Here is a 14,907-nt window from a genome sequence, read left to right as displayed (position 1 = left end):
GAAAAATCCACTTGGAGTGGTTTGGAGAACAAGGTGCACAGGATCATTGGGGCCATTCCCGGCTTGGCCAAGGATTGGAGAAAACACCACTTGGAGTGGGTTTGGATATTTGAAAAAAAGGGGTTGCACGGGATCATTGGGGCCATTCCCGGCTTGGCCAAAGATTGGAGAAAACACCACTTGGAGTGGGTTTGGATATTTGAAAAAAAAGGGGGCTGCACGGGATCATTGGGGCCATTCCCGGCTTGGCCAAAGATTGGATAAGGTACCACTTGGAGTGGGTTTGGATATTTGGGAAAAAGGACTCTTGAGGACTTGGTTGATGTACCAAAAGGGCCCACAATCAAGGAATAATGTTCAATTCAAGCCTTACTCACAATTACGTTCTTCATGAGAAAAGAAAGAATCCATTTATGGCTCATTGAATGGGTCAAATATCTTTAAACCCACCGTTGAGTCCGTAAATAAATTCTCCTAATCCCTAAAAACACATTTGCTTTCCGGATCCACGAAATCCAAATGTTTTCAATGAATGCCCATGGAACCTCAATATCTTGAAGGCTCTTTGGTATTTAAACAAAACATAAGGATTCCATAATTTAATCTTGATGTGTTTTATTAATGTGAGAAGGCTTGGATTAATCCAATGACTAACGCGTTGCATTTATTATCATGACATTCAAATAATCCTAGCATACGTCTAAGCATCATGGCATGGTGTGAAAAATCAAAATCCTAAGCATGCATTTTAATGCAATCATCATTCACAAAATCATCTCCTAATGTCTATATGCTTCTAGCACCCTAAAACATTTAGGTATGCATTTCCACTATTTTCCACTATACTATTACAAAGATTTACATTCTACAAGGATACGTGACAAAAACGAAATTTATACAAATGTACAAAAACCCAATATTGCCCTCGAGACCTATTGCTCCAATCCGGCCCAAATCCTCTAGGTATGCCTCTCGGTCCAAGCGGTCCCAAGCCCGATCCAAGCCCAACAAACACAAACATAAGAATGGAGGGTTAAATGGTGCTCAAATATCATAATACTCAAATCAAATTAATTCCATATATATATTATAGACATGCATACACAAACACATATATACAAACACAAATGAAATATATATGTACACACCCTGTATATATACACACACACACCACATATCTATATATACACCACACACATATATATATACGCACATACAGATATATATATATATATATATATATATATATATATATACACAATATATTGCACCCATATATACACACACTATGTATATATAAATCAAGACTCAAATAGCAAGCCAACAAAGCTCATGCTAAGGACCCCATCACCTGATATTAGAATAACAAACAATTCAACCAAGAACATCACAAAACCAGCACCCGAAACCCAGAACATCACATCCATAAACCAAAATCTTGAAGAAATCCCAGAACATGAACCATAAGATTCAAAGATACAAAACCGGAAATCAAACTAGAAACAATATCGAAAAATAACACAGAAATTGTCGATTATTACCTCTCCTTTTCTTATCTCACGAATCTGTCAATGCTCTGATTCCGATCCCGCCCGATTTCTTGTGCAAACTTTCTTTCTCTCTATTTTTCTCTCCCCCTGCCGCAGCCCCCAAACCTCTCCTTTTTATTTTTTTCTCCTCTGCGGCCCTCCCCGGACCTTCCTCCTTCTCTCTTTTTATTTCTTTTCTTCCTTAAATTCTGCCACTTCTTCTCCCTTCTTCTTTCTTTTTTGTTTTTTTTCCTTCTTTTTTTTTCTCTTTTCTCTCCACTCTCTCACGCCACCGCTCTCTAATTTGTTTTTTTCCCTTTCTTTTCTCCTGCTCTGCCCCACGTCTCCCCTTTTTTCTTCTTTCTCCCCCTTTTCTTCTGTTCCACCGATTCCCTTCCCCTTTTTCTCTTCCTTTTTTTTTCACCACTTTATCATTTTGTTTTATTATTTTTTTTTGTTTTTTTTCTATTTTTTATTTTTGTATTTTTGTATTTTGTTTTTTGGCCGGACGAAAACCGGTTACTACAGTTGTGATTGAAGTGTTTTTCTACTATGGCTTTAAATCGAATGAAAACCTCTTTTACGTCTGATTTTTGTTTGAGCAGATAAAACCAAATGTGCTTGGTAAAGTGATCAACAAAAATAACATAATATTTAAAGCCATCATGAGAAACAATTGGTGATGTCCATACATCAGAGAATATTATTTGAGGGGGTCTAGTAGAAACTAAAGTAGATTTGGAAAAAGAGAGTTTGTGACTCTTATTGCAATGACAAGCGTTACATGAAAAATCCGAGGTCAGGGATGACGACAAATCCAAATTGTAACTAGTCACAATATGCTTTAAAATAGGAAATGCTGGATGCCCCAGTCGACGATGCCACTCGGACGAAGTGGTCTTGATGCTTGAGAATGCAAATAGAGGAGAGGATACCGGCCACCCATAGACACCATCTTTAGTTTGGCCTTTCAACAGTGTTGCCCCCGTGCGAAGTTCCTTCACAAGAAAAGAATTGGGTAAAAATTCAATAGAAACATTATTTGAAATGCAAAATTTCGAAATGGAAATCAGGTTCTTTTGCATGGTAGGTACACAAAGAACATTATTTAGAGAAAATTGAGCATTGGGAGTTTTGAGAGAGAGGGAACCAGTATGAGTTATTGGAAGATTCGTGCCATCTCCAAACATATTGTCATCAGGGGCTGTGTATGGTGCATGAAGAGATAGATTGCTCAAGTTGGAGGTGACGTGATGAGAAGCACCACTGTCCAAAAGCCACGCTGATGTGTTGGAAGTGTTTGCTGCATAATGAGCTCTTGGCATTTGTGCATTGGAATTTTCAACTGGAACTAGACTGAAGGAAGGGCAGCGCTTGGCAGTATGTCCTTGAATCCAACAGATTTGGCAGTAGCCAAGATAAGGACGTGGAGAGTTACGGTCATTACGAGAGGTGTTCGGCCTAGCGTTTGTGGACGCGGGGGAGCGATTTCCAGAGCACCAGCCCATATTATTATTTCGGCTAGTGGTTGAAGATGAACGCCATCCATTGTTGGTGTTTCCTGAATTACTACCAAAGTTTGACGAGTTGCGCCACCCATTATTGGTGCGGCTCACCGGATTAGCGGAAGCAGGAAATATATAGAAGCAGGTTTGTTACCTTGGAGAGATGCTTCAAAGTTTAGAAGCTTTTCATGGAGTTCCTCAAAGGATATTGAATTACCTTGATAGTCTTGAATTATCCTCTCCAAGACTATCAGGAATTTTGTCTGTGAGATCCTCATCATCAACCGGTGCACCAAGAAGAGCAAGTTCATCAGCTTTGGCTTTGATGGTTTGAAGGAATTCAGTAATACCCATGGATTCCTTGGTAAGATTCTTGAGTTAGGTTTTTTACTTGTTTGATTCTTCCACGGGATGGCTTGGCATAAGTGGTGGACAAAATTGTCCATGCTTCTCGTGATGTTTTTGCTCGGAAAATAAATGGAATTATCATAGGTGACAATGATCCAATTATCGCATTCAAAATCAACTAATCATGTCGAACCCAGACTGCATGAGACGGATTTGGTGTGGTGGTTCCATCTTGAGTGATAGTTGCTGCTGGACAGGGCTGTGAGCCGTTGACATACCCCCAGAGATCATATCCGACGAACAAAGTTTGAAATTGCAGTTTCCAGGACACATAATTGGTAGAGGTGAGTTTCAATGGAGTTTGGGCTACAACATTGAAATTGATCAGGTTGCTTTGGGAGTCATGTGTGTTGCGAACGGTGGTGAGCTGTGGGATTGCGGGAATAGAGCTGTATGTAGCCATGAGAAGAATAAAAAAAAAAATTAGCTACTGCTCCGATACCATAATATGTTTTGGAGAACAGATGAATCTTTCATTGATATAATTCGTGTATAAATATACATCAGAGTATACAACTAAGTTTAAACCAACTCCTGGATATAAGGAGAATTTGAAATACAAAGTTTTAAATAATACAAATTCAAATACATTTAAATCTAAACTAAATCCTAACAACTTTACATCAGATGTAAATCTTGAGATAGGAGTCCTTCTGAGATAGAAGTCCTTGAGATGATAGAAGTCCTCAGTCTGTTAATTAGGTCTATATGGGGCATTTGCTTAGTGTTTTGAGGGAAGAATGAGGGTGGGATTAAATATTCTCTTCTTTGGTTGAGTTTTGAAGGGTAGAATTCCAAATACATTCCATCGTCTATTCTCCCTTATGGAGAATAGTCAAGCATACCAAAATGATGAGAATGACTATTCTCCAAAGAGAGAATGAGTTTTAATGTATAAAATACTATTTTATCCTTATTATAAAATATTGTTTTTATCCTTATTATAAAATATTGTTTTATTTTCTAAAAAGAAAAAAGGGTAATATAGAAATTGTACTATTAATATTCTCACACTCATGCTCACTCTTTATTTTATACCAAACATAATCATGCTCACCTAGGAAGCATTGACTCGGCAAAATCATTGCGGAGTCCGTGTCCCCTACGCACTTAGTTCGCCTGTGCGTGTGATGCGTCGAAATGTTGCTGGGACACGTGTTGACCGCATCTCAATAGTTGGACTTGCAGAGACACACCTTGGACCCAGGTAAGACCCGGGACCGACTCGATATTTTCACTTAATTCTTCGTGACTTCTACTTCTTCGATCATCATGACTTCTGCTTCTCTATAGTCGCGTTGGAACAGCAGGACTTCTCCTCGTTGTGGTGACTTCTCCTTCTTTGCTTCGACTTATGGATCTCCTTCTCTGCTTCGACTTCTCTGGATCGACTTCTCTGGGTCGACATCTCTAGATCGATCTCTGCCTCTGGTCACAGTCATCTCAGGTTTCAGCATCCTTCTCTTCTCTTCTCTGGCTTTGAGAATGTCCCCATCCACCCCATTCTAATTCTCCCATCTCTGAAGATTCCTCATCTCTGTTTCGTACAAGGAAGAAGCCTTCGTGTTTTCCTTCTCTTCTAGAGACTTCCTTTGTCTAGCCCTAATGTGAGTTTGGGTCTTCTTCTTCAAGGATTGGGCTTTATTCTTTTATGTTATTGGGCTTATATCTTGTAAATATATGTTTGTTTCATGAAGCCCGTTCTTGTCTTACTTTATTCACAGATTTTATTAGTTAATCCACAAGTACTAGAATATGTATATAAAATATATATAAATATTTTTTATTTGTCGAGTCCCCTGCACTCGAATCCTAGATTCTTTGAGTTTTGCAAATCCCCGCACTCGCATCTCAATCGGTGCTTCTTAGATGCTCACCCTATACTCATTTCACACTCACCTCACACTGATCTCCTCCTCATCTCATGCTTGCTTCACACAATTATCAACCAAACTCCCCGGTAGGAGTTTGTTCTTGATCTGTATGTTTATATAGTCCACTAAATGGTAGTGTACGTAGAGGCTGTGGACTATTATATATATATAGATAGAAATTCTCCAATGTGGATCAACTTTGTGGACTTGTTTTTTAACCATAGATGTGGTGGATCCCATAATAAATGTGTGGCCCCCACTTATGTTGTGCTTTACGATTTTGGTCCACAAAGTTGGTCCACACTTTTTGATTCACATAGGAGAATTTTTGTATATATATGTGTGTGTGTGTGTCGTTGGTTTAGGAGAATTTCTGTATATATGTGTCGTTGGTTGTGTGAGACCTGGTTTTGCCAATCACCATAAGTGTAACGTTCTGCTAAGTATGGCATTTTTCTTTCACTATATTATGAGGAAAATAGCAACACAATTACATTGGAGAACCATTTGCCACTAACAGGAATCTAAAAGCAAGCAAAAAGAGAGATTGAATATGACAACTCATGCTTGTACTCGATCTGTATGTGCAATTGGCTACGCTGTTTGGGATCTTTAACAGGATCATCATTCTCTGGAACCATAACAACTAGAAATTCTATGTTCCTAAAAATTCTTGAAGTTGGAAATAGCATCTCTCCTTTAAAAATCTTTTAAACTTTTCTTCATCCCTGCTTCACCTGGCATTGAATGTTGGTTGTGGCACGGATTTTAGCAGTAAACGATGCCAGTGAACTTTCTATTGTCGTCCTAGAGCCAATAAGTATGTAACTCAAATATTCAATGTTCATATGTAAGAATGTGTAAGAATATTCATATAGAATTCATAACAAATGAAGTACATATAATATACAGTGAATTTTTTTTAAATCAGTGCATTTCAATCATAACTGTGGAATTTCTTTAAGTTTAAGAATGTTCATATGAAATTTCATAACAAACGGATTACATATGATCACTCAAATAAAAAATTTCACTATTTCATGGTGGTTTAATTTTCGCAGTTTTTTGGAATTTTCTATCAATTTCTCTAATTTTTGCCCATAATATATCGATTTCATAGGATTTTCGATTGTGTATAGACAAAAACTGAAATCTCGAAAAAAATTTCATTTCTTTCATCTACAAACACTTGCCACACGTCAATAACACGCACAAACTTTCTACAATATATTCAAATTCGACGTCTAAGAGTGGATATCTAGAAGAAAATGAACTGAAAATCTCAAAGGAAACAAAAGAACGAAGAGAGAGATTCGTGCTTTCAAAATAAAATAGAGATTGAAAAGAGAGCGAGAGAGTCGAATCTTAGAGAGAGAAGAGAGAAGAGGTGTGAGGTAGAGAGAGAAGAGAGATGCGTTAGTTTAGGGAGAGAGAGGATAGAGGCGTGAGGTTGGAGATGATATAAACTGTATTAAGGTTATGTTATATACAAGGGCATTTTTATCCAAAAAAATAAGGACATATTGGTGTAATATGTTTGACCTTAAACTTAATGATACATTGTTTTTAAATCAGAAATCTCTCAGTAAATTTCTCTTATTATTACTAATCTAAGAAAAAAAAATCCACTATTAAAAGCTCACGAGCCGGCTCCATTTTAATATATTAATATTATTTATATATAATATAATACATAAAAATATCATAATTAAAATTTAATTTTACAACTTACATTACTAATCTTTTCGTAAGTCAACTTAGGTTATTGGTTGGATTATCACTTATCAATCTGCTGCTAACACTAACACTAAATAATTTTACCAACGACATGTTGTTCAGTTGGCAATCGATTGAGTTAAGCATATATATACTCAAAGTTGGATTCTAATGAGAAGCAAATTTCTCAATGGTATTTTAAAAAAATATTATAAATAATTTTTTCAGGTCTAAGAAGAAGTAGCAGCAGTAGTGCAAGTAAATTATCACCGCAGATGTATGTGTAAAATATATGTTTACAAGTCTTCTTATCTACTATACTTTCCTAGTCAAAATTCAACATTAGTGCACTCAAACATTCTCTTCTTTCATCATAGCCTTATCACCAAATTCTATCTTTCACTAATTAATTATAGTCAAATGAAGTTCATTAGCTAGTATGGTAGATCAAGATGTCCCCATTATGTATATGATATTAGTATTGCTGCTTCACTTGGATGTGTGATTACACTAGGAAATATACAGTAAGAAACGAGATTGTTAGATCTAAGGTACGAGTATCACTTATTGAAGATTAGTTAAGAGAAAATCGTTTAAGATGGTATGGACATGTTCAACGTAGAGATAGATGTGCGGCGGTGAGGAGAATTGAGAGAATTTGTATAGGAGAGAGTATGAGGCGGCAAGTTAGACCTAAAAAGACATGATTTGAAGTAATAAGAAATGATATGAATTTAACAGGAGAGTGAATGTGTGATCCATGATATAATTGAATGGAGAAAACGAATACATGTGATGGATTTCTGATGATGTTTTCATATACTCGTATAGTCGACCCCAAATTTTTGGATAACGGCTCGGTTGATGATGATGATGATACTTCGCTTGATTATACATCAAATATCGAAAAGTAAAAGTAGAACTCTTGTAAGCGTAATCGATTTCTTATGGACTCATTAGAAGAGAAGCATTTAGACAATTTTGAGGTCTAGACTTTGATCATTTGGCACAATAAGTTGGATTTCCACTTCAAAAAGTGTGAGAAAATGATTGAAAGGATGTTAAACTCAGAAGCTGTAAAGTAGTGAAAATGAAATGGGTAGAGTCAAAAGAGACTTGTTTGGAGTTCGGTTGTCTTGTCCTAAAAGGTTTGCGCGCGCACGCCCGCACAAAAGTACTTAATCAACCTAAGAAAGTTGAAATTTAGGTGGAATTAAAGATAATTATCGAGTAAATAGTCGTTTTGGTAACCAAGAATTCTCGGTCTATCATGCCCATCGAATAGCTAGGACAACTCGTAAACTCGAGATGCCAACCCAACATGCTTTACGATGACAACAATTAAGACCGGCCCAAAACCGCTAAATGATAAACCATTTTGCAACTAAACCAACAAAATGAAAGAAAATAGTTTGGTCACTTGAAAGAAATCACTATAATGAATAAAATATAATGTTCTTGCTTGGTGTTGCAGCAAAAACAAATAGCTATAGGGAGAGGTGGATAATAGCAAGAATGAGTGATAGCAATGTGTGCCTACCAAAATTATGTAGAAAGCTTTTGTGCAAGACAGAAAGAAAAGAGAGAAGATAAATTCTAAGTACATATATTGACCAATTGACCCAAAAGAAGATCATTAGAGACTCAATTGGTCAAAAAAGTGTGCATATGTATATATAGAAAAGGCATGCAATAGCAGAGATATATACAGTGGCTTCCCTGAGTTTACGAAGATTATGGACAAAATCTAAAAAAGAGTCCTCTTAAAAATGGGATGGGCTATAATACTATAATGTTATTAAATTTTAAATTTTCTTTATTGATTTTAAGTTCGAATGGGTTGGGATGTAATTTTATTGAGCAGTTGTAATTTTTGAAAAATATTAGGCTCTAAGGAATTAAGGGGCCTGGGTGGCAGTCCATGTCGCTCCACCTGTGGGCCGCCTATGAGTGTATATACTTGTTAACTAGGGTCAAAATTATGACAAAAGTTGCTTGTTTGAACCGGGCTAGAGATTAATTAATTTATCATTAAAAAGCAAAAAGATGAGGGGAAAAAAATGAGGATTAATTAATTTAATCAATCTTCATGAGTTGTATAGGGCACTTTTTAGTGAGAGCATGCATAGATTGTCTTAGTAAAACAAGACATTAACACCAATGGTTGGTAGTGCCCAACAGCCCATGCCAACCATTAATTAGAGATAGTTTAAGTGATTAGATTTGACAAAGGAGTTTTGGTATGCAACCTCAAATTGATTCCAACAAGCACCAATATGATTTTTGTCACCTTTTACAGGTACGGTCAAATTGGTCTTAGAGATTGAGTTTGAACATCAACATATTCCCTACGATTGGGTTTGAGGTTCGTGACATCAACACAAGTACTCATATCTTCTTGAACATACACACACACACACATATACATACATATATATATATATATGTAACTTTTTACCAGTATTGATAGATACAGTCAACGCTGTGTGGACGACTCTTGGAGTCAAACTTTTAGTTCAAAAAGCTTGTCAATCTTTGCTAATCAAGTTAATTTGTGATGAGCAAATCCAATAATCTTTTCTTTTCGTATCTGCCTTTGGGAAAAAGGAAAACAAATGAATTGTATATTCTAGGGCGGATTTAGAAAATGGATTGAGGGAGTTTGGTCAGTGATGGAGTTAGGAATTTATAAAAGGGGAGCCAAAGGTTCAGGGGCATAGAGGAAAATGACCTTGTGGGTGCCCCCGACGTTTTTTTAAAGACTATTTTTAGAAAATTATAGTTGAAAATGCTCGTTCTGTAGTCACCGCGGAAACATGAAGAGTTAATACTAGACGAATCAATCTTTCGGTTATATAATAGTTCTTTGACTTTCTTGATGTAATAATTCCTGACATAATTCAAAAAGTGTGCTATAATTTTGTTTGATTATGGGCCTGATTAATTGCATAGTCTAATCCGCTAAAAGTGTATAGAATAATAAAGCAATTGAATTATCATTCTTTACAACGGAATACAAGTCCTAATTCAAAATACTTGGATAGAATCGAATTCAAATGCATCATGTCATCACCATCGATCGTCACTCCGTCACAAACTCAAAGCTCACCCGTCAGGGACTCAGGCCGTCACCATCACTTTGCTCACTTTGTCAGTTTGCTATCTTTGAGACTTGAGAGTCGAGAGATGCAATGAGCAATTAAGCAAAGTCAAATGGATTTGAACCTTTGGATCTTGTGGACTTTGTATAGAGAACAAAGTGGGTTAGGTTTGATCTTATAATTTTAAGGGATCATAGTTAAAGTGAGTTTGGATCTTCAAACTTTGGAGATTTTACAGAGAGGTCAAAGTGGATTTGGCCTTTGGCCTAGTAGTTTTAAGGGTAAATTTAATGAAATTGGAATAAAAGAAGTTGAATGGGATGGATTTTAGGAAAAAAAATTTAAGGGGGCAAATTTAAAAATGGATAGTATATAGGACATTTTAAAACAAATAAGGGGTAAAGTAGAAAAAATTAGTGGTACAAGACTACAAGGGTATGTTTAAAAAACTAAGGGTAATTGCCCCACATAATCCAAGGGTGCCTCCGCTCCTGCAAAGGTCGAGGGGGCTTTGGGGGACAGCTTCTGAATTTTTTTAGGACTATTTTCACTGAAAAGTGGATGGAAATAAACAAATATATATAATCATTAAATTAAGTAATATTTATATAGTCACTAAATTGTACATCACAAATTAATACATAAAATGTTCAAATTAACAAAGAAAAAAAAAAAGACAATCGTTTAAGATGTGGTAGAAAATTTTTCTTTAAGCATAAATCATCTGTCATCATGTATGAATATGTAGCAATCAATCTTTATTCTCTTGTATAGTTGTATGAGTGTGTGTATCAATCAATAATTATAATTTTTATATCAATCATACATATTATATAGTTATTAGAAAATTTTTCAAAAATTTAAGAACTTAGAGAGGAGAAATACATATATTTTTATAAAGATGTATAGTTTAAAACATATAGATGTAAAAAAAAATTCGAAAGTTCAGCCGATTTAAGTGTGGCTCCGTCCTTGTATGTATATGTACACCACTACCACACTTTGATGATTATTTTGTTAGAGAGGCATATGAGATTAAAATCGAATATTAATTAACTGTGAAAAATTATAAAATAGTGTTTGTTTGCATTTTTTGTTTTGATTTTTATGAAAACCTACAATAAGTTTTTAAATTTTTAGAAACCAAAAAAAAAAAATGGCTTTCAAAACATCACACACACGATGACCTGAGTCGGCTTCAAGCACTGGTCAATCTTGGACCAGGTCGGGCTTCAGACCCAAGTCATTGTTCGGACTTTGGATTTGTTTGGCCCGAATTTAGCCCATGGAGTCGTGCTTCGAGATCGGGTCATTATTCGAGCTTCGGGTTTTGAGTCGGACTTTGGACTCATTTGGCCCACTCATAAGTATTTTCGGGCTGCGCATGCCCGATGTCTTTTCAGGATTGGGTAAAGCTTTTGCCCGCGAGCTCTAGCTGGGCCTTAGCCCATGAGCCTTTTGGTGACCCCTACTCATATTTGAATCAAGAGCATTTACTATTTCTATGAATCAAGATCAGAGCTTCACGACATCTCGTATGACGATCTCATCTTGAATCAAATTTATATTTTCATTTTTGTTTTATGTACGCAACCAAATAAGTTGTCAAATTATGTTTTATTTTTCGTTTTCTATTTTTTATTTTTGTTTTCATAATTTTTAGAAGTGATACCAAACATGACCTAAAGTAGTTAATATACACACATAACCTAAATTCTTACGAGGTTTCAAATCAACGTGGGTGCACATTAATACTCCCTCAATTAGAATTCCTAATTTAAATTTTGTTTATACATAAGCGGGGCCGGAGGACTCAAACCATGGAACCCTTTCTATTTATAAAGAGCTTGTAATCTCAATAGTCGTGTAAAACTATGCTTAAATCTAGCTATCAAACCATAGAACCTTTTTAAAGAGTAGTCTTGTAATCTCAATAGTCAGGTAAAATTATGGTTTCCTAGCTATGTCCAATAATTGAATGCCATGCTCCAAGAACATTGTATAATCTGAGATCCTTTAGTATGTTTCGAGTTCTAAACTTCAAGATAGTCGTGATTTCGATGGAGTTGGATTTGGATCTACGTCTTGATTTACTTCCAGATATGTTTGGATGATTTCTCAAATGGCCAGATCGATTTTGTTCGTGTTGTTTTTTCATGTTTGTTTGTTTAATTTGGCAAATTTCGGTGTAACATGATATCTTTCAGTCTCCGAATGATATCCAATGGAATACGGTATCATGACCAGTCTTGTTTTTGTGTTTTTCATTTTTAATTCTCTTGATTGTAATCCATCTCTACGGTAGTTTAAGTGTCTTAGAGTTTTAAATTCTCTTTACCAATCTTAGTTAATGAATATATTTCAGTCTCGATGACCTTTTTTCAAAATAATTGAATCTTTAAAATAATAACAATAATATATTTCTGGAATAGTATCGGTAAATAGTAATAGGGCCCCACTTGGTTTAGATGTATGAATTAATTAATTTGTTTCTCATAAAGAATATATCGGATTAAAATATGAGGAAGAAGAAATTAAATCATAAATAGCTCATGATGATGTAGTACACACACGCAATCTACACGGATTCCGTATCTATTTCTGTATTCCATCAAATATCTTCATATCCTCTGCTAAATCTATCATATGCATGCTTCCATATTTTATATCAAAGACCTTATTTATAATATTGAATAAAGTATAATTCTGAAAAAATATATAATTCATTTTTTTTTAAACGGGAAGTGGGATTCGAACCCTTGTTATCAGGGTGATATACACCATACTTATCACCCTAATTAGTGGCTTGGATGTAAAAAAAATATATATATAATTCATAATAGTATATCAAATAAGATATTGATATATACCAAACTTATTTGGCAATTCTTATGTTATCATCAAGAAAAATCTTATTAATTACTCCATAAGTTTTAGTGAAATTCTGACTCCATCTTAAAAGCCAAAGAAGTGGAATTCATTGTTATAAAAAGACAAGATTGAGCTGTAGCCAGGTGCTTTTATGGATGCGAATAATCAATTAATTAACCAAAGAGCCTTTAGTACTTAATTTCAATACTCCCTAAAAACAATTAAAGTGAGATAAACATGCATGTATATCCAGAAATTCTTTAGTAAAGACGTTCTTATTGGGCTTTATATAAATAGCTCTATTTTAAACCCATAAAACTAAAATAGTTGTAATTAAAATTGATTAAACAATCTTAAACCCTAAATTCTAAAATCTTAAAACTAAACCCCAAATACTAAAACTTAATCTCTAAATCCTAAACCCTAAACCCCAAATCCTAATTCGATTTTAATTTCAGTCATTTGATCAGATATACGAACTTAAAAGTGTAGGTACTTATATAAACCCCAATAATGACGTCTTTACCGAAGAATTTATATATATATATATATATATATATATATATATGTATGTGATAACATTGTATATTTTTTTAAAGAGGCTTATCATGAGTGATTTTGCCTCCGGGGCAATCCCCTTGGACACCTTACCACTAACTTGAGGTTTTCAACTTTGAAGATCAAAGGAAATTTGATCTTAGTAATTTCTAGAAACTCTAGGGCAAATATGCCACATGTTCACTATTCCAAGTAAGTAAAAACAAATTACCAAAAATTGTTGTCCTAATCTACATTGAAATGACACCCAATAAATTTTAAAAATTTAAAAAAAAAACAATAATGCTCTCTAGATCGTCTTCAACACTCTTACTACTACTTATTTTAAAGCTAAAGATATTACATTTTTTAAATCAATGCATCTGGAAGATCAACGATGCTAATCAGCTGTTAAACAAGTTTTAATCAGTGTCTCCCCCTTATTTTATTGCAAAAGAATCCGTACAAAACAAGGATAAGTATTGTCTCTTTTAGGATTTTTTAAATTAAATCCTTTAATAATAGAAACTGCTAACGTGACTTATTGGTGGATGCTATTTCGATGCCACCGAGGTTGTAAGAAAACTTGGTCACATTTTCAAAAATGAATAAAAGCATAAGCAACACTAGTGGCAACGCTCACATTTTAAATGATTTATAATATACCCTTGAATATTCTTATTGATTTCGCCTCCCCCACCGCTAGAACCTATAACCTCTTTAGTTATGGAGAGTGAGTACACATCTTATCATTTGTCGATGCTATTTTCAGCACGATTGACGCGTCCGTTCCTGATCCCAAGGAGTGACATGGATGGTGAACCTCTATACCTGTAAGACAAGAACCGGTGACATTTCATTGCCCGGGCGTGTACTCTAACGCTCAAGTCAGGACCTTTCAGAGAGAGGAATCGAAGAGTTTCAGTAGTGGATTTTCAGTGCGTACCTCATTCACATGCCTGACATTCCTTTTATATATAATTGATGTGGAGTGTTTCAGTTAGAGTTTTTTTATCCTGAATTTCGTTTGAAATGTTGTTTGAAATTTGTGTTCAACGATTCATCTCGATCTTATGGTTTGAATTTGAATCCTTAGATTTGAATCTTCTTAAATTTAACCTGACAAAATTTCTCTGTAACTAACCTTGCGTAAGGAAACTCATCTGTAATTCTTTTCTTTGCCACATGTCGTGCTGGATTTTTATCCATCCACACTATATATAGTTAAACGATGGCTAACTAAACATTAGTCCCATGATGCATGACCCTTTTAATCAAAAAAAATTTTAAAAAGTAATCCACCATTACCAATAACACACAATTGGGTCAATCAGAGGGTTGTGATATATATATTTGTGCCTAGTTT

The 14,907-nt window shown here is 35.0% G+C and overlaps 1 long non-coding RNA gene across 1 annotated transcript; it reads left to right on the top strand.

The window, feature by feature from the left end:
• Nucleotides 1-1,103: 1,103 nt before the first annotated feature.
• On the top strand, nt 1,104-1,420 carry LOC120014289. Its single transcript, XR_005471547.1, has 2 exons — nt 1,104-1,140; nt 1,220-1,420. It is a non-coding gene; the product is annotated as an uncharacterized LOC120014289 (long non-coding RNA).
• The last annotated feature ends 13,487 nt before the right edge of the window (nt 1,421-14,907 follow it).

The sequence above is a fragment of the Tripterygium wilfordii genome, chromosome 14 (assembly GCF_013401445.1).
Source record: "Tripterygium wilfordii isolate XIE 37 chromosome 14, ASM1340144v1, whole genome shotgun sequence".
Classification (NCBI taxonomy): domain Eukaryota; kingdom Viridiplantae; phylum Streptophyta; class Magnoliopsida; order Celastrales; family Celastraceae; genus Tripterygium; species Tripterygium wilfordii.
Note: the sequence above shows the minus strand (reverse complement) of the source record. Positions and strands in the feature narration are given on the sequence as shown.